The 21,188-nt window shown below is 38.8% G+C and overlaps 1 protein-coding gene across 8 annotated transcripts in view; it reads left to right on the top strand.

The window, feature by feature from the left end:
* SEMA6D (semaphorin 6D) overlaps positions 1–21,188 on the top strand; it is a 696,006-nt gene that overhangs the window by 423,028 nt on the left and 251,790 nt on the right. For 7 of the 8 annotated variants that reach the window (XM_068958248.1, XM_068958249.1, XM_068958263.1 and 4 more), the window contains one exon: positions 11,543–11,658. The gene's annotated coding sequence lies outside the window, so the exon portion shown is untranslated. Of the gene's footprint in view, positions 1–11,542; positions 11,718–21,188 lie in introns of all 8 variants that reach the window. The other variant, XM_068958247.1, reaches the window with a different exon arrangement.

Below are 21,188 nucleotides of genomic sequence, written 5' to 3'. Positions count from 1 at the left end.
AAAAAAGCAGAACAGTATGTGTTTGTTTTTAAGTGAAGATTTTGAGGAAAAAATATATGATAAAATAAAACTAGAGTTGAGAGGGAATAGCAGTGTGTGGATTTCTAAACAGTGAACTTTAATACTGGAGAAGCAAGGATTTTATATTCTGGTTGACTTTTTGTTGTTCTTCCTTGTATGCTGGCATGCCTCACAATAATGTATTTTCACCCTTGCTTTTTGCTTTAGCCATTGACTCGTTGACTTGTTTGTTGATAAAAGATAATCAGTTGAATGAATTCCAAGAGGGGATGACCAGATACTTGATCACTAATGGTACAGTCCCTCAGACCCCTCTATATGGAATGTCATTTGGCTTGATTTATATAGTGAAGACTTAATATAATATTATTCAAAGTGCTTTTTAGGATTGATCTATATACTCCTACTTTAACATTAATTGGAAACTATCTATTGTTATTTCTCTAAAGGTCAGCTTCTCCTCTGCTTACTCGCATGAGTAATGTAATTGATTGCAGTGCAGCTGCTTATGAGAATAAGGGGATTCTGATCTGATGCCATGTTAAATGGGAATAGGTCCAGTAAATCTTGTATGTAGATGTTGAACGGTGCAGCTTCAGAGCAGTACACCTCTCTTGCATACGTTAGTGGAGCTTCCTTTTTTATTTTGTTGCATTAGGGCATTGTTAAGAATAAATTGTGCCCTTTTACAATTGCTAGGTCTACCTACCATGAGGTAATCCTGGATAGCCGCAAATCCTTCCCCAAATGCTCTGGTTTTTGGTCACCATCCCTTTAGAGCCAGGCTGGACAAGCAGACTTTTCTCCAGCTCTAGGCATTTCCTTTTCTGTGGCAGACCTCCTATGATGGTAAGGAAACTCAGGAATGGCCTTTCTCCATTGCTCAGCGTTATGCATGTTGTGTTGTCAAGCCTTGGAATTTCAGCTGAATATGTAAATACAGAGAGGAAAATAAAGTTTGAAATTTGAAATAGATACATAAAGATGTATGCAAAAACATTATATATGGGGACTAGGTCTTTACCTGTATCTGTGCTTTTGAAAATCACTCCTATAATTCTGCTTTCCTGTCATTTTTCTGAAGTGAATGAGGTCCATATGCTTGTTTTTGTTCAATTATTTTTGATAGTGTTTATTTCTGACACATTAACCAATCACTTGTAGTCACAATTATCTCAAAAGACTGGAATTAACATGCTAATAAGATATAATCTGCTTCCATTCATAACTTTTGTGTTTTAAATTATAACACACGTAATACTTCAGTGCTGTATCATTTGAGGGATTCTACAAAATACAGGGATAATTGAAATGAGGATTTAAATCTGGATTATTGAAAGAAGGATTAAATTCAATCTGTGAACAGCTTGAAATATTTTATGTTAGTGCAAACACAAAAATTCTGTGAGATTTAGAGCATGGAACTTGCCTTTCACTGGGAGGCGAGAGATAGATATATTTTCCTTTAGATTTGAAATAAGTTACAAGCGTAAAGGGGAAGAAGGAGGTTTCATTCGCAGGTGTGGAATATAGGAAAAATAAAGTTTGGGGGTTTAGAAAATATCATGCTAATTAAAAGAGTTCATTCAATTATAGCTAAATAAGGCTAACTGGTACCTCATGTCATCTAGTCCATCTTCTTCCTCCAGTGTAGGAACAATGATATTTCTGTCTGTCCTGACAGATGTTTATCTAGCTTTATCCTCAGGACCTCCAATAGGAAGGACATGCCATTCTCCCCAGACAATCTGTTCCCAAGCTTTACTATCTTTCTCACTGGGAAAAGACCTTCCCTCTTACAATTACTCACAATTATATGTCCTGTTTATCTGGACCGAAGCTTTTTCTTCATTCCTCCTGGCAACTGATTTCTACCTGCTCGAAGATTGTTATAATCTTCAGCCCCCTGCCCACACACACACACGCGTTGCTTTCCTTAGGCTAACCTGCGCAAAGCCCTTGGCACAGGGGATGTTGCCTAGGTCTTTTGTGTTACACAGCTCACTCGCTTTCAGTTGGCCATCTGCTACCTGGATCCTTTGTTGCCCTCAGTCCTGCAATTCTGTCCGAGTCCTCCTGCCCCAGCATAGTTCTTTATCTTTGGCCCAAATTAGTTTTATCATCTTTTTTTTTTTTTCCACATCACTTCTTCAGTTACTGACAATCATTTTTATTTCTGTTTCTACTCTCCAGCATCCTTGCAGGCCCTCCCTCTTTGGTGTCACCTGGAAATTTAAAAAGTATCTCTCCGTGATTAAACTTTGAATAGAACCAGACCCAGGATAGAGCTTCGCTTCGCTTCTCCCCTCAACGATTGCCTTCCACCCTGTCAGAGAAGGAAATAAGATTTTTTTCACACAATTTCTTTTTGAGAAATTAATGTTGGCTGTTACTTATCTCCTTGTTGTCTTGCAGGTGCTTACAAATAATTTCATTACTTCTTCCCAGATTTTTCCGAGAGTTGAAGCTAAGCCATTTGATAAAATTTTCCAGATAATCTTTTTTCTCCTTTTTAAAAACAAGGACAGTATTTACCCTTCCAATATCTCCTGCTCTCTCCAAATTCTCATCAGTATTCACTTTTGAGATTCCTTCAGCTTGTTCTTGGCATATCTTACCGTGAAATTCGTCAGGCTTAGGCTGTCTGAAATCACCTTAATTACCTAAATGCTCTCTAGCCTATCATCTCCCTCTTCTCCTCTGAGGTCGTATCCTTTTTTTGGAATTAAATGCAGTAGCTTCCTACTCATAGATGACTTCTTATTCGCTCTATTAGTTTATGAAGGCACAAACCCCCCACACCCCGGTCCGCGAAAGCAGTACAGTTGGCACAGTTTTGCTACAACACAGTTGAGCAGGTTATGAAGATGCTGTAGCAGAAAGTTCGTGTGCCTCATTGCCGCTCCTTGAACGCAGGCACCACCGCAGCCCCCAGGCAGCACCGCTCACGAGGCTTCCCCCCGGCTCGGCTCTGCCATCCTAGCGATTCTGCTGCCCTTGAGGGTCTTCCACGTCCCTAATTATAAAAACTTTAACTTAGAAAGTTAAATTTTAACTTAGAAATTGTAACTTAGTTTGGTTGCAGTATTGCAGTTTGCTGCTGTAACACAGCTAGGTAGCTTGTGATCAGGCTGATAGTCACAGAGTCATGGCCAGTGGGGATGTGGCATCCTAGCCAGATCCCTGTGCAGTGACAAAAATAAAAACAGGAGTGTTTTGGACAGCTGTGTGCCTTATATGTTCTTAAAGCCTCTGCAGCCCTTCTGAGTAGTTCTTTTAAAGTCTAGCTGTCCTCATAACTAGGAAGTGTTTGCTTGTGTTGTCCAAATAATTCTTGTTTCATTATAAGGCTTTTACCCTGTCCTGTCCTAGTGGAAAAGGAAAGCAGTTTATTATCCTCCTCTCTATGGTGATCTTGTATGTACTGTAAGATTGTTATCGCATGTCCAGGCAAGGTGGTTCTTCAATATTCACGCCATTTCCCTGAAAGATGTTATAAACATGTTGGGGACAGAGAGTAGCTTGTTCAGTTTTGGAACTGACAGAATGTGAAATCGTGTATTGATGCTGTTATTAATATGAAAAAGGTTTGATCAGCTTTTCTCAGTTTTCACTACACAATCCTCTGTAATGCTACATTTTATTTTTTATTACATCTTTATATTGTCACTACATTACAAGTTTAAACAGGATAAAAACAGAACTTACGGAAGAATGAAATAGCAAAGCAAATATTTGATTTTTATATAGTTTCCAAAAAGCAAAATTTATCCCTAGTGTGAGCAGATACAATTCTGTGGACTTAGTGGGGATATGCTGAGTTATCATGAGTCTGAACTGCCTTTCACTGCAATACGGGTTATTTTGTATGTGTAGCAGCCACAAATCTGCTCTCAGTAACACTCCAAGAAATATGAAGTGTATAGGGACACATATATATGGTTCCATGGTTATATTATTATAATAGAAAGAAAACTGAGGCTGTTAGAGTAATGTTAGGTACCAGACTTCTACCTGCAAAATCAATGAAACAAACTATATTTTTAAATTAGGTTGTAGGGCATCCGTGTTGCAGGATTTTCCAGACTGTGGGTTAGATAAACTGTTTCATGTTTAACAAGACACATTTAAAGATTGCAAGCTGTATAGAGCTCACGCAAGCTCAACCCCTTTATAGAGTCCTAAGGGAGAAATATTAGGACAAACAGAGTTGCATCTGTAAATTTATAAATGTGTAGAGTGACTTGGGGGGAGGAAGAGAGGAAGAATAGTGTCAGTCAACAAGATTTTTATTCAGCAGAAGCAGCCAAAAATAATCATAATGAGGTCCTTCTTATTAAAGATCAGATATTGATCCCTCACCCTTTGGAGGGTGACACTTGAGCCCAGAGGACCCAGCCAGAGGAGCTGAGGGTACTCAGACTGGTATTTGCATATCATCTCCTCATCCCACATTTATAAGGCTGAGCGCTCTCAGTGGTACCAGTGCCACACAGAAAATAGTATGGTCCTGAAAAAGAGAAGGGAGGAACAGATAAGGAAGGAGATGGTGGATGAGGCTATGTCAGCATCAAACTCATTAAGGGATTGGATGTTACGTGACACAAATACTATATTCAGGCCAACTTCACTCTGGGAGCAAGTTGCTTTTCTGACACAGAAGGCAGAGTGGATCAATACACAGCTATTATTTATGTCTGCATAACATCCAAGTGGGTATAATTTATATTATATTTGACTTCCCATAACTGCATGACAAACTGGATACGTCACTGCACACAATCACAGAATATCTTGTCAGTTACTAACCGGACACAGCATCTGAGATGGCTTCTAATAAAAATCCATAATTTTCAGCATCACGTGCTGCATGGAATCACACACATATCAAGGTGTTAAGGCTCAACAGTAGTTTTGGAATTAAAAATGAAAAGTATAAAAATGTAGTTCTAGTATATAATTAAAGTGAAACTGGAGCTCATTTAAATACTTTTGTCAAGAGTCAGCATTTGACTTTTTAAGGGATATATGTCTTCATGGAGTGATTAGAATATTTATTCCTTCTTGTTCTTCTGTATTCTGATTTTTCTTTCCCATGTTTTCCCTCTGAGTAATATTAATCAACTACATGATGAGAATTAGGTGTTGCACTTAAAAGACAGCATCTCAGGGACATACATAGCGTGAAAGATCTTAGCAATAACTAGCACATGTAAACTCTGTTGGGCCTGAATGGTTAAAGTAACCTGTAAGACCCTTTTCGTGATGCTACACGTTTATGAGGATCCCCAAAATGTTGTATATGGAAGAAGATCTTTGTGAGAAAAGGACATAGCCATTGGCATATTTGAAATGATTGAAACCATTGACCAAATGCTTGTTAAAAGTTAGTTATTAATATTTATGCTGAGATTTTCAAAGGAGCCTAAGGGAGATGTATGCTCCTGACTCATTGAAATTCAAAAGGAGTTGAGTGCCTAACTCCCTTAGCTTCTGCTGAAAATCCCAGCCTTAATCTCTGTGTGACAACCTGATTTTGATGTTTTACAAACCATAGTCCCAATAATAAAGATATCCTTAGGAAACTGGGAGACTGCTGTGAGTGCTTATACTTAGTGCCTTTATTTTGACATAATTGTTTAAAGGACTTCAGATGAAAATTTGTAAAGTGAAGCAATTTCCAGTTGAATGCCTCGTAACACAGGCTTCAGTCTGTATTAGTGATGTAAACATATGCATTAAACTTTGTAATGGAATTTATGAAACTTAATGAGCAAATTTTTATTGTGCTGTAATACTATGGTGAAGCTGTTCTTCCTCCTTCGTTTTTCTTTGCCTACAGCTACAGATAAATTTGACATGCCGTGTTATTATGTTGTCCTAGTTCACTGGAAGTTTATAATGTTACCTGAAACCATAGCCTTCATTTGAAATTGCTGGCAAAAGTCATTATGCAGCATGCCTTTCACTCAAATGAGAGAGTGATATACAAAATGCACCCAGTCATTCAAAAAATATATTGACAGCAAATATATTTTATTGTGTTTATTTCTAATGCTATTGCAACTGTGAGTCTTCAACTAACCAGTGCAGGCCAGTCAAATTCTACGTCGAAGACTTGCTATAGCATTGTGAGCAAATACAAACAGATAATGCTAATTTTAACTGTCAACTGTTTGCCCTTGTTCAAAAGACTAAGAACTATGTGTCTATGCAAATTCAGTCCTCGGTTATACTCCTACAATCCTACTATAGTCAATCTGGTTGCAGACATGCAGCCAGAGGAAGAATTTTCACTTTTACTGATACATCAGCGAGCCTGGCTCCATAATTCCAAACTGTTATAATTATAAGATACCCAAATCCTGCCCAACTATTCCCAATATCTTCATGTAAAGGTTGCGTAAGTCCATCTGTTCTAAATTCATTTTTCCATCTCATTGCTGAATCAAAGCTCAAACTAGGTTTTTGAAAACATTCTTCTGAGCTTTGGGGAAACGTGGGTATGAAATTTCCAGTGTTTTACCCAAGTTTTGTTCATTGGTTTTTTTTTTCTGCTTTGAGCCTGAATCCTGAAGCATAACTGAATTACAGAAATTCAGACAAAAACAAAACTTCCTGTGGACCCAGTGAAACATCTGACCTCCAATGAATCCAAACTGCCAGATTTCACAGCTTGAGCTGTAACCCAACTGCACAGAATCAAAGTGGACTACTGTAGCAATTTGAGAAGTTTCAAGGGTGCAGATTATTTAGTATTTCAGCATATGTTCAGCCAATTGCCTCCCCAAAAATGAAAAAAACCCCACAAAGTCCAAATCTTCCTGCACAATTGGAAATTGTGCCAAAGTCTATATGATTGGGGTGGTGGAGGATTCCTCACTGTGCCAGCAAGCTCCACCTTCACTAGCCTGGCCTGTTCCACACCTTTGCTATTGTAAGGTATTGGCTTAAAGCACAGGTCAATTGTGCTTATAGACTCATAGAAATATCCTGTAAAAACTAGACTGGTTGCTAATCAGTGAACTATTGTGGTCAAACTACACTCTGTCACAATGCTGGAATAGGACCATTTCAGTCTTTCAAATGACATACGGCATTTTCAAAATGATGATTCTTTAAGCTGAAAGTCTTGTTTTGAACCTCAAGATCTGTAACAAAGCAGAGGCAAAATATGTACAATTCACATCAACATGTTCATAGGTATAAATTGGAAGGTGAGCTATATAGATATAAACAGCGCACCCAGTGAGAGATGAGCTGCTTCATCATTGTTCTTGTATGTGCTGTACTGGTACAATGGGCCCTGGTATTTGGTAAATACTAATGGAAATAGTCAGCAATGTCACACTTCACTGTCCAGCTGGAACTGGAGGATTCCCTACTTGCTTAAAGAAATATATACTGAAATAGATCTTAATATTATTATATGGTTGAAGGGCTAAATACCTCTCTCCTTAGTATTTTTCTAGAGTATTTTCACTGAAGGCAATAGACATGTTACTGTTGTAGCTGAGGGGCCACTTGGCTTAGACTTTCCAGACATCCCAACCAAGGCTTTGCTTTAACGAGAAAGAATGCTGTGTTCTATGGCTCCCAGCTCAGTTAGCTGGGGTATTTTAATATCCTTATGCCTGATTAAGAGTCCAGGTAACAGACAGAGCTGGTTGAACTTCTCTCAGTTTCAAAACGTAGGAAAAATAATTAAACAGAAGAAAAATGACAACTTTTTTTTTAACACCTCTTCCTCACCCACTGTGGTTAATTACGAAGCACTTTCCTTCTTCAAATTTGAAAGATCAAAACAACCAAGAATACATTATTCCACAATTTCATAGATCTTCTTTCTTTTAAACATAGAACTGTAGAACTCTAGAAAGGAACTTTATGTTTCCTACCATGATTTAAGTTTCTCTGCCCAAGGCATGAAAACATAATGTTTAATAGTGATTGCAAACAATAACTTACGTTATCTTGGCTTCAGCATCTCCTTTCAGCTCTTCATGCTAGAGAAAAATCTTTGGTACTCAAAGATCACATAGTAACATCCTAGTTCCAGTGAAGGCTCCAGTAAAACCCCAATAAAGTCAGTTACACTTATTGGTAATAGGGTTTAGCATCTATATTTGGCATAAATATGCCCAACCTATATCTGCAGGGGTCTTTTTGTAACCTTTTTTTTTTTAATCTAACTATTCAACAAGGCAATGTCCAAGTTGTAAAGAACCTATTAAGCACTGCCAATCCTATTACCATCATTGTGATGAACACAAGTGCAGTAGGAGCCATCTGACAACAGGCAGCAGGGCAAGCTCTAGTCTTCCTAAGTAATTCTGCCCACAAAAGTGTAGAACAATCTTTTCATCCTTGTTTTGCAAGTGGAATGGTACTTTTGACTTCAGAAACATGTAAACTGTCACTGCCTGAAACATCACACTGAGCCTTGTCATGTCCATTTATATGAGACTGATTGTGTAGTACTAATCTACAGGCTTTGAAACTGCTTCAATTCCTAAATCCAGTTGAAGACTGAAAAGTGCTTGATAGAGTGCTTTAACTTAGAAGAATTCTTTTGCAACCAAAGCAAACAGGATTAGTACACATGGCTTCCTGTAAGGGAGCTCTGGATCTCCCTTGCGCTGACAGAGCACCCTTGTCATCTTTCCTCCCGCTGGCACCTCTTGATTTGGAAAGTAAAGAGATCAATAGGTTTATAACAGTATCTTTTTAGTCTGGCCCTAATAAAATATCTGTTGAACTCTCTGTATTACGAGACCGTGCTTCAGGGCCTTCTAGTTCATCTGTAAAACATGTTCTGGACAACATTTTCTGATAGGAAAGTGTGCTGAAGACAGTGGAAGGCTTTCTAATCAATTCCAGTGGCTCTGGATCAGATTATAAAATTTTACTCTTTTGTTTTTTCTTCCTTTTTTGCTGTCCAAATCCTAACTCCCTCTCTAAATATATTCTACTATTAAAAAAAGTTATAGATAACCCAAATCTCAGATGATCACTGTAATCAAGGGTTTACAGATAGTTTGACTGTCATTTCAAGTGACTACTTTAAAAATTAAAAGCTACAAGCTGCTAGAGTTTAAACAATCTTGTGGTCTTTATGCAGGTACTTTCACCTGTGTGTACAAATGGCTTTTACCTTCCTCTGCATTTACTGAGAGTACAGACAACCACCAGTTCCTTTGTATTCAGAGAAGCAGACTCTTCTTCTCTGGCAGCTGGGAGGTGCAGGCAGGATGGAAAAGCAGGGTCTTATACTCAGTGCTTTTTCCAAACGTACGTGTCCTCATGATCCAGTTTGTAAGGGCAATGGAGAACCATCTTGTATGCTGCAATTCGTCTACAGAGCTGAGAGAAGGGTTTTGCTGCTGGGGAAAATGCCTGGCAGGTTGCAGTGCTTGGGAGTTTTGCTCATTCATTGTGGAAGTGTGCTAAGTCCCTCAGAAAGAATTCTGTCCTGGGACATGAAAGCATGAGTGACTGAATCACACAAAAGCCCTGCTTTTGAAAGGTGGTGTGCTCATTTTGATTGAGCTGAACACTTAGTTCTCCATGCAGCCATTCTGCAAACACAACCGGGTGTTCTTGCGCTTGGTTCTCCAAGAGGAAGACCTGTGCAGAACCCAGGAGCACACACTGACAGCACTGTGATCAGCTAATAGTAGCCACTGGCATGCAAAGGTTGCTCTGATATTAGTACGGCTGCTCCCAGTGTTTACATAAAGGTTGAGCGGCTAAGCATTGCCCTGGGAAGTGTAAGATCTATTCCCTAGGCCTTCCTCACGCTGAGGAAGATCAAAGCCACATTGTGCAAGGAAACACTGCAAGCACCACACTGCAGGCTCTGTCCAAAGTGGAGGCAGCCTTGACACTTCATGCGAGAGCTGGGCCAGTTTATAGAAAGGGTTCATAAATCTAGGCACAGAGAAAACAAGGGTAAATGAAGTGGGTATGGGTAGGCAGAGACTAATCATGCTGAGAACAGCTCAGGTACCAAAAGTAGCATAGCAATGATACTTCTCAGCAGAGGTCTTTAGCTCATGTGGAGCAATGTCCTGAAGACCCCACAAAGAGTGAGCTCAGATAGTCCTTTTTGGTACTGTACTGTATGGAGAAGATACTCACAGAGAGAGCCAGGATTTCAGAAACAATTCTCTATGGAGCATTCTCTGCTCCTTCATTGAGGTGTCTTGCCCCTCACTTAGTACTCTGTCTCCAATGAATTCCCTTCCTAACCATGATTATCGAATTCTGTTACCAGAGTTGAGTGTGTTTGTGTGTGTGCCTTAGTCTTCTTCCTGCCTGTATGGTCTCTTAACACAGTGCTTTGTAAATAACAGCAAAGGCTTTGGCTTGCAACATTTTTCAAATCATGTTTAGCACAGAGCGAAAGCATCTTTGACAGCTTTACAGAGTGAATTTTGAGTTACAATAGACTTTTACATTGCTATAGTTTAAAAAGTTAATGGTATACAGTTTAAGAACTGCCTGCCTAGATAGTAACGTGGCAGATTTTAAGAGGCTTTAAGCCTCTCATATGTAAACAGTACTAATGAAAAAAAAAATTATTTCAAGCTTTTTTCTTTTTATGTAAGGGGAAACCCTGCAAAGATGGCAAATGTATATCTTTAATTTTTCCATCACTTCATAGAAAGGCAGCAAAACATACAGAAGAAAAGCCTTTCTCTCTAGCTAATTTCCCAAACGTACTTTGAGTTACCAACCACATTTGAGAGGCTCCTGGAACTTCTTTGTACAGTGAGAAAGTGCTGAAACAGAAAAAGCATTGAGCAGAATATGCAATGACTTTATCACAGTTATGGGCATCAAACACAGGGTTTTCAGACACAATCCTTTATCCTGCAGATGTTTCAGCTCAGTGTGTTCATCAGCGCATTGCCCCAGGAAATTGCCTTTCTGATCAAAAGTGTCTGTGTGTGCTCCCCTTGCACATACCAAACACAGTCTTTCCAGGACAACTACTAGTTTGAATACATAGGAGCTAGCAGAGCTGCAGAGAGTTGAAACATTGCAGTGGTGCACCTTGACTCATTAGAGATGCTGTATTTCTAATAAGCAAAAATTTTCATTGTTGCAAGTAACATTAAGCACTGATGATGTGTGTAATAATGCAACCTGTGCCTCTCTGTTTAATGCTCTCCCTTGGGAAACCGCTTCCTTTTGAGATATTGGGACATACGTTCTCGAACAGCCATGGTAACATCTAATTTTTCCTTTCAGCTTGCTGTATATAAAATCAGTCAGTGAATGATAATTTTCTTGGTACTATAGACATGGGGCCATATTCTCTCCTGGCATTCTATCTTTTACTTCAGTGAAATCATGTTAGAAGAAAATATAAGTTTTTACCTCTGTATTTTCCCTTCTGCGAGAACAAACTGTGACCACGGTGTAAAGCTGGCTGAGTGTTGTTTCCTTCTTTACCAGAAAACATCTTTCCTTCTTCACCAAAGTGATCAGTGAATTTGTACCTCTTCTTTTTCAGATGCTCACCTTGTGCCATTTTGCATCTGAGTTTTGAAGATGCGGAGGACCAATAGCTCCTGCGAACTTTACTGACTGGGAGACTAGGAGGACTCAGCATTGCGAATCCATCTGTGGGTGAGCACTCAAAAATGGAGTTTCCAGAAACCTGTGTTCTGAGGAGCTCTTCAGCCTTGGTAATCAGACTTCTAGCTACAGGCTGTCCCCTGTCAGTCTGATGATTAAGAACTGAACAGCTGGGCCTGGGTTCACCCACTTAGCTCTGGGCATTTACCTGAGACATCAGGTTCATTGTTCAATGCCTAGAAAGTCACTGCTATAGGGAAGGTTGTTCAGTGGCAGGCAGAATCTCCCTCTCCCTCTCTCCTCATTGGCATCCCAGATTAGTGCCTAACATTAGTGAAATGACTCTACTTTCATACTGTGTCAGGGAAAATGAATTTGTGGCAAGGAAACACAAGGAGGTGCACAAGTTGGACCACCACTTGTGGTAAGAGGACCAGTGGGTCCATACCCCCTGGAGAGGCTGCAAGGAGAATGCAGAAGGATTGAATCCTTCTTCCCAGGGTCCTCAGCTAGCATTCTTCCAACCTAGATAAGCAACTAGAGGGAAATATGAGGAAACGGAGTATTTCTTTGGCTTGCAAAAGGGAAAGGAGGAATAAAGTGTGATTCTCCAGCCTGATGTTTCCTAGAGCAGTTAGATGTGGCCATAATTCAATCTAGTGCTCACTCATTAGTTCTACAAAGCATTTGCACTTCTAATCTGAAATTGGATTTGGTAAATCTGACATGTTCTACTGTGGACCAGAAGGGAAGTTCATTACAGAAATTGCAAGACTAAGGCCTTTTTAGCTCATAACAAACCTTTGGATTTTGTTAATCGGGTACATTTCGTCATTTACATTGATGATAAACATTTGACAAATAATCAGCTCTGGGAGGAATATGATTCACTGCTGCAATCTGGGTTTGGGCTATTAATAACAATAATAATGTTTGGCACTGGTATACCCAGTGTAAGCAAAAGACAGGACAGACTTCCCAAGCACTAGCTGACTGAATGTGGTTTTCGGTGCCCAATTGAGAAGGGTTTGCCGGGGACAGGCCTGCTGGGATCAATAGGGCATGGAAAAACATGAGCAGAGACTTGGTACAAGTTTGTCATGGTGTTTGAGGATGGGTTACTGGGCTTGATAGGATTTCTCCCATTTTATTTCTCTCAGATGGATTTAATTTAAGACTTTGAGCTTTTCAATGCAGTGCTGTTAAGGGATTCAATTTTTGAAGTGAAATTTGAGTAGGGTTCTGTCTAAACTATGTTGAAAATTTTGTCTTCATATTTTCTCTACCAGAAAAGTATGCATATTTTTAGGTAGTGCTTTCATTTTTTTTCTTTCACGAAAGGTATCTATTTTCTTTTAAAAGTAAAAGAGGTTTGTTTTCATTTTAAGAATGAAAACCTGCAAACCTGAAACGTTTGTTTTGCTTGCAAATCCCACTCCCTCCTGTAGTAATCAGAGCTTAGCTGTTTGAACTTTCACTATTTTCAGGGAGGTGGGAAGGAAGAATAAGGACAGAGCAGTTTCTAAAACCTTCTGATACTTGTGACCTTTTCAAAGTTATGCTCCTGTCTTGGATAGGTATGTGTGTGACTTTATTGCAAACCTGTCTTTGGTCCAGAAACATAACTGTTTGCAGTGAAAGTAATTCCCGTCGGGTCCATTTCTGCACTTCTGGGTGGTTGTTACTTTTCCTACAGTTAATATACTGTGAACCAACATGATTTCCTTTCTAACTCAGTTATGCAAAGGTCCAGACAAGATTAAGAGCTTTGACTGACAGCAGAGCAACTCTTCCATTAAACAAATGTGAATCACTCACATACATGAGAGCCCTTATCCTCTTGAACAGAAGCAGGTATTCACTGACTTGTGCATTGGTGCAGTGTTTCATTTTTATGGGTGGTTGCTTAAATGGTGCGGCTGAGACCTGCATATCCTGCTGGTGGAACATGATAGGTCTCAGAGGGCAGCAGAGGTTATGTGCCATTTTGATGATTTTATTCAGTTTGATTCCTAGGTTTTCAAAGCTGCAGCCCAGCCCTTTTCTGAAATCTTTCTGATAGCTGCATCATTGCAAAGAACTATCTCCAACATTTTATTCATATATTTACTACTTTATTGAAAAACTGTTTTTCTTTCAGGTATACCTGTTTGGAATGAAAATACTATTTTTGTAATGCGCTTGACTGTTTTTCATTTTGCGTGGATACAAAGTTTGGGCTCTCTTTTCATCTTTTGTATTGCAAGTTGTAATATATTTGATTGATAGATATTATTACTATGGTTACTTTTATTTTATACTGTAGATTTTATTTGTGAGAGTAGTATCAAGCTCTGCCCTCATTCAGCCTACTTTGTTTATTACTGTGTATTGTTTTTCTTTTTCCCACTGCTTTCCTTGAAAACAAGCTTGCCACAAAATAAGGAGCTCCTCATGTCTGTAAATCCACTATGTTCACTGCTGCCACCTGACAGAGAGAAGAATTTTGTGTACTGGAATACCAAGAAATTTTGCTGCCCGTAAGAGTTTAGAAATGAAATTCATGCAGAGAGTTTCCATCTTATGACATGTTTTTTTTCTCTCCTTAATTTTAAAGACTCTTCATTTAAAAAAAAAAATCTTGCTGGGCAAGTCACAGTGATTTATTTGCATGCTGCAGGCTGATTTAGGATGCTTATTCGATCAGTCTGCTTCTAATGACACTAGAAATACTGTAATGGATGGAACATTCCTGGCCAGTTCTAAATTGGATTAGATGGTTTACTAATGTAATACAGGCAAACCAAATCAGCCTGTGATGCTGTGGGGATTAATCTATAGGGAATATTTGATCTCTAATGCCCATGTGCTAGCTGAAGTGCAGTCATATCTTTTGATTTAATAAAGCATTTTTTTATTTCCCAGTGGCATGTGTGTGTTTGAGCTGGATGAGCTAATTGGTAGAATTACCCTTTTTAACGGAAACTTCATAACTTACTGCTAAATGGAAGGATCCTAAGTACCTCAGTCTGAAAAGATTTGGCTGTTGTTCACACAATTTCTCTTTGATAATTTAAGCTAAAGGACCACACTCGGATTTGGTGTTCTCTGTTACGAGAACAAACTAGCGATGTTGATATACGCTGTGAAACATTCATTCATTGCTGAACTGAGAAGTCATAAAAGGTACATATCTCTGTGAGTCCAGTATATTAGATCTCATTTTATTCTGTTCATCACATGATTCCATTAAAAAGTAACCCTGGCTATACGGATATTTACAAATTAAAGATCAAAGAAATGATTAGGAAATAGGTTGAGTAACAGATTGCAAAGTACTCTATTCTTGGGTGTTATTTGTTAGCACTGAGCTGTTTGCTGAGGTGTCCAACCTTTGACTGCGAGATGGCTTGTGTGGGTAGCAAACACAGAGGAACAGGAGGAGGAGTAATGAGAACTGCAGAATTACAAAGCCAAGATTTCCCCTCTGCTTAGGTGTGTGCATCTTAGTGCACTTGTATTAACAGATAGCTTTTACTGAAGGCAATGTAAAATGTCTCCATTAGGCCCAAGTAATTTTACTGTTAAATAACTCATCCTGTACCCACTGAAATCCACTGTAGCTTTGTCACTGATTTTGATAGCAGCAGAGGAAATCTTTTGGTGATGTTCATAAATTAATACATATACATATATATGTCTGTGTGTTTGTACCTATATTTCTCCTGGGTATAACTGCCTAATTCCTGTAGTCATGGCATAATCTACAGAGACATAGACTAAACAAAATCTTTACCTTTCCCTTTGCCCTCCGATTTAGCTTGTTCTATGGCCAATATTTCAGACTTCCGCACGTGGCATAAACAGGAAAAAGTGCCTACCGCAATATGTTTTACTTTCTTCTACACTTGTGGAATTTTCCTCACCAAATTACACATTCCACACCTCTCAGAGAGATGCATCTTTCCCCCTCCCAGAACTATGACAGATCCTAAACTGAATACTCTGACTAACACCTGAGTTTGACGCACTTAAGAATGGACAAATTCCACAAGACAGTTGGGATTAGCTGTCTTCCAGTAATTTGTTTTCAAGTATGTACCACACAAAGCATGTTTTTCTTACCTTGGCCATTCACAAAATATCAGACCATAAAATAGTGGCGTTCTTATATATAGGAAAATGATTTTAGATCTTTTTCATGGGTTTAAAGAATTGATTATTGCTAGTATTTCTATCATTCCATGGCCTCTTCATAGTAAGTAAGTAAATCTATTTTTTGAGAAGTTCTTTGAAAAACAGTACCATCAAAACAATAAGACTCCTACAATTTTTTCCAAAAATCTTTTCCGAGAAGCGGCATAAGCGGAAGTAAGAGAGCATTTGTTGGACTGTGTCAGAAGTTTTGGATGACTTACGCAATCTCTGTATACCTGGTATCAAAATGTGAATCAGTACACTCCTGCAGTACGTCACTCTGCACCAGAGCTTGATTCTTCTCCCACGGGTTTGCTGGTAATTAGGATGGGTTTTCAGGTACTTTGCTTCAAATGGCAATCTATCAAATATATCAAACAACAAAAATCATGCCATGTGTTTAGCTTCCCAACTGGGAAGGTGGCAAGAGAAGTTCAATCTTCTCACTGCTACACTGAAAATTTTACTTCCCACCAAATCTCCAAGTATTACGATATCAGCTAGAAGGAAGCGTGGCATTCTGTGTTACATTCAAAGTGTTCTTGCTTGCTAGAGTTGCGTATCCTTCATTAAACCAGGTGTCCTCAGCTCACATATTTAAAATAGAATATTTTTCCCTGTTACATGAGTCAGCATGTGATGTATACATATTTCTCGTAGGTTCCTCTGAAAGTCTTGTCACACTGTAATGTTAGATATCTCTGTTTCTCACTTTATCTTGGTGTGTAGGCCAGAATCTCTCTATGCAATGGTTTGGGTGTGTGAGGACACAGAGCGTTACGGAAACACTTCCAGAGATTGTTTCCTTTGGCTATTTTGGTCAATCTTAATTTTTTTTTTTCCCTCTGGGAGCTTTCTGAAAGATATGGCCAGCTGTCCTTCAACTTGTGCTACCAGCTATAAAACTTATCCAGCAATGGTAAGACACTTGTGCAGGAGAGGTGGCGTGCATTATTTGTTGTGTTTGTATGCCACTGGCAAGAAGGGACACCTTTTTAAACACAGCAGCTTGAACTGTGCACAAGTATTTCCATGCAAGGACAGAGACTGAGTTTTGCATTTGATCAGAGCTTTGCATTTGTTTGTGTCTGTGCCTGAACATATGCCAGCTGTTCTGTCTTGGGGAAGTACAGCTGAGCTGCTGAGGTACTGGAAATTTGACACTGAAGGACGTAAATCATATAGGGCATGTGAGAGTTGCTGTCACGCTGTAAATTTTAACTGTAGTAGAGTTAGTCAGTTTAGAAGAGGAATGTAGTTAGAAGTAAAGTCTATCCTAGAAATATATAATCTCTGGAAACTAGGAAAATTGAACTATGTGCAATTGGTACTTGCTTGTTAAAACCAAACTTTTTATAACTCGTTTTTATAACTTTTTATAACAGTCATGAAATAACTATATTTGACTTTACTTTTGAATAGTGAGGAATGGCCTAAGTATTAGAAACGGAGTGATGTTATACATGGGGAGTATATCAATATATTTTTGCCTGTTGATGTATCTCTATGAAGTGAAAACATTCCTGATGCTGTGATAGAGAAGAGGCTGCACCGCCCTTGCATCACAGCTATATGAAGCCTCAGGGGTCTGACTAGCTCTTGGTACTTAAGATCTGCTGAAGAAGATTCATAAACACATCTATATGGTTATTTATCCCGTGTGCAGTGTTGACAAGCATATGATGAATATATTTATTTAGCTTAATGTAGTAATTTGCAAGTCATAACCACTCTGAATGGAACTGAAAAGAACTGGGAGAGGAAGTGTTAAAGTCATTCCAAGTGCCCCAACAACATCCAGACCTTGTTCAGTCACCTCAGTGACTGGGACACTTGGATCTGTATCTAATATTTCTACCAAGCTATTATTTGAAAGGCACTCTTAACCTCTGAGCATCTGGGTTATCCCCGGCGCAAAATGAAAGATCACCATGTTTTGGACAGTAATAGAAAATTATTTAGATTTTCAGTGTGAAATAATAATAAAAGCAGCAGTATTAAAGATGTAGCTGTATACACAGCTGCATGTATATAGAAGATATTTACTTTAAATTTGGGTTTCATTTCCCTGTGTTCTGTCCAACAGTTCAAACTTCTGAGATACTTTAAGCCTTTTAAAGACGCTGCCCTAAATCCATCCCCGCCTTTTCCCACAACTGTGGCAAGTCATGAGAAATCAGGCTTTGAAACTGCTGCTCACTGGCACATGCATATAAGCTATTTGAAATCTCTTCTAGCTTTTCTCGCTGTCCAAGCCTTACAACTGCTTCCAAAGACACCCGGCTTCGCTGATGAAGAGCTACAATAAATAGTTTCAATAAACATTTCCAGGAATGTTCTGTTGGCACTCAAAGTCACATAAAGGTAGAGTCAGTAAACAGCAACAAACAAGCAGTACATCACTTGTTACACTGCCGGCAGGATCTGCACAGCACTCCTGAGAACGTTATAATATACATTACCAAGCCCACCCTGCCTTGCACCAGAGAGAAAGAATAACTGTAGGACGATGATGATGATGACTTGGAACAGCACAAGAAAAATGTTCTGGTTGTGTATTCCACCACTTTGTACTCCTTGACTTTCAGAAGCGACCATTTCATAAAAGTCATATTTGCTTTCCTTTGATTTACAATTATTGAAATTTTAATAAGGATTGTGCAGTGACTCCAGACATCACATACTGTCAGTGAGGAATTATAACTTTATTGCAGCACACACTGACAGCCAACTCATAAAAATGAATGACATTCTATATCATAACATCTCGTAGGCTGTTCAGCATGTTAATAGCTCACTTCATCTTTCTTTAGCATAATGAGGCAGACAGTGTACCAATATTCAACGTGAAAATGAAGATTAAGAAAATTTGAATTGAAGCAAGAAAGTAACATTTAGCAGAGGTTCAGACAACATTCAGATAAAAAGTTTCAATTAAAGTACTGTTAGGAAGCCTTTTATCACTGGAGCAAAGCTTTGTTACCAAAGACCAACACTTACTGCAAAAAATGTCTGTTTCCAGCTGTACTTGGCTTTTGAAATGCTACTTCTGACAGGATCTGTAGTCTTTCTCTTATCCCTTACGATAACGCTTTCTTTGCAGGTTCAATTGTATAAAGTTAGATTGATTTATAATAAGCCATTATTTCATGGTAGATCAAATTAAAAATGGGAGCAATATTTAGGAAAGGGAGCAGACATTTTTAGGGATAACTCATAGCCTACTTTTCTTTATGCTATTCTACAAACAGATAAAAATATTCGTTAGCCAGCATATAAACTGTTGCAATGTAAATCATTGATTAGAACATATGAATGTCTCTGAAAAGGATATTCGTAGATCTGCTTCAGCTCCAAGAGATACAGTTACAATAGGAATATTATCATACAGAAGTATTACTTAAAGTTATACTTCAACAAATGTAAAATAAAACCTGACCATGGCTGATCATCTGTCCGTTTGCATTACAGATTGTTTTTTTACCATTTATTGGCAGTTCCATATATACCTACCTAAACATAGAAAAAATTGTCCATATACTGTCCCAAATCTGAGTATTATTAATCAATACATCTGTAATTGTAAGAGCCCTGTTAAGACACCAATGTGGATTCACTGTAATCCAGTATGAATATCTCTCTCCAATATGACCCTGAATCAACCGGATGTAACTACTTACATGAGTAAAATTATTCAATTAAAGTTGCTGCTGGCTTTACTTTTGAGGGTGATCAGCTATGAACTCTCATTTTAGATTTTTAAGGACTCTGTCTTCAGCTCCAAAAGAGTTAAGATTAAAGAAAAGTTTTGGAAAATTCCTAAAACAAAATATTTACTGTTACATTTTCAAAATATATGTGCTTTTGAAACAGAGTTTTATGGATTTGCATTATCTATTGCAGCTCCTGAGCCAAATATAGCACCCTTGCTGTGGAAATATCAATTATATCTGTTGGAGGGGAAATGTGTCCAGCCACCTGGATAGGGAACGGTAGATTGATATTCCTTTCTGTAACAAGACAGCAGATTTGATCCTTTATCAGGCTGGAGGGGTCTTCCCAGTGGATTCTCTATATGAGAAATGCCAGATCAGTACAATATTTCATTCATCCCAGAAATACATGCGAGTAACCAGCCTACTTTGGGATCAGCAGTGACCAGTGGTAAAGGTTGTTGGTGCTCCAGGATAGCAGTCCTTCTAGCTAGACTGCCTGCCACAGAGAGCCCTCTGCTGTTGGAAGTGGCCCCAGACCCAAGATAAAGTGATTTTTTTCTCAAATCCCATATTTAAGGAAGACAACGCATTCTTCAGGCTTCTTTTTTTTACCATTATTCAAACCAAAAAGTCATTTCTTCTGAGAACTCCCATAATTTCTGACACCTGGAGTGTTGTCAGCGGAGACTAAGGTACATAAAGTGACAGTAACATCCTGGAAGCACTACTTAGGACACATCCAAATTTCGGCTTATTTAATTGAATGCTCTATACCTGTTCCAAGTATAAAGAAATCAGCACCATATGTTACAGCTAAAAAAGACACTCTTAGTGATCTGTGGTCTCTGTGGAGACCTGTATGCCCATATTTAATCATTCTCCTGTGTTTGCCTGAACTGCTTTGGCCACTGCTTTTTTCACCCGTTTGCTTTTGAAGTGTTCTTCCTTCAGCCTACTTTTCAGTTCATGCCGTTTGGGGTTTCTGTCACCAACCAACCATTCATTCTGATTTGTTAACTAATGGCCTAAGCTGACTACTGATTTGATTCTTCACTCATTAAGACTTTTCATTATGGGTGATTCTGAAATTTATGCTGATGCTTTGGAACATTCACTCTTACAAAGGTTTAATGATTTGTTGAATCTCCTTAGTTTATCACATTATGTTAATTTTCTTTCTTGCAAAGTGGGCCATACATTAGATTTGGGTATGTTACTTAATCTTCATTGCAGCAATATACTGCTCTTTTTTTCCTTCTCATTCATTTCCTCATTATGGACTAACTGAAGGTTCCTCTCCCTTTCTTTCCTTTTCCTGTGGTACTTACCAGCTACCCAAGGCTCAGCTGTGCTTCGAGTTCTGCATCCTTGCTCCTGACACACAGGACTTTTGAAATCGATGAGGCTCCATGAAGACAGTTCTCGCAGCAAGCCAAAGCCTCTGCAGCAGTCCCTGCCCAGGACCATCCCCCCTCACTCTTCTGGTCCTCTCCTCTGTGCCTCCTCCTTCCCTCAGCCGTAAGGGATTCCTGCTTGCGGTTCTATTCCCTTAATTCGTTTGGTTCAGTGTACAAGTACAAGTGTCCGTGTTGGTGTTTATCATATTTTTTCATGACATTTTGGATTCACTTCTCTGTATTTCACAAGCCAGAAAGATCAGACTACGTTACTCTCTTCTGATGGTTTTTA

This window comes from Struthio camelus, chromosome 12 (genome assembly GCF_040807025.1).
Source record: "Struthio camelus isolate bStrCam1 chromosome 12, bStrCam1.hap1, whole genome shotgun sequence".
Lineage (NCBI taxonomy): Eukaryota > Metazoa > Chordata > Aves > Struthioniformes > Struthionidae > Struthio > Struthio camelus.
This window is presented reverse-complemented; position numbering and strand designations above follow the sequence as displayed.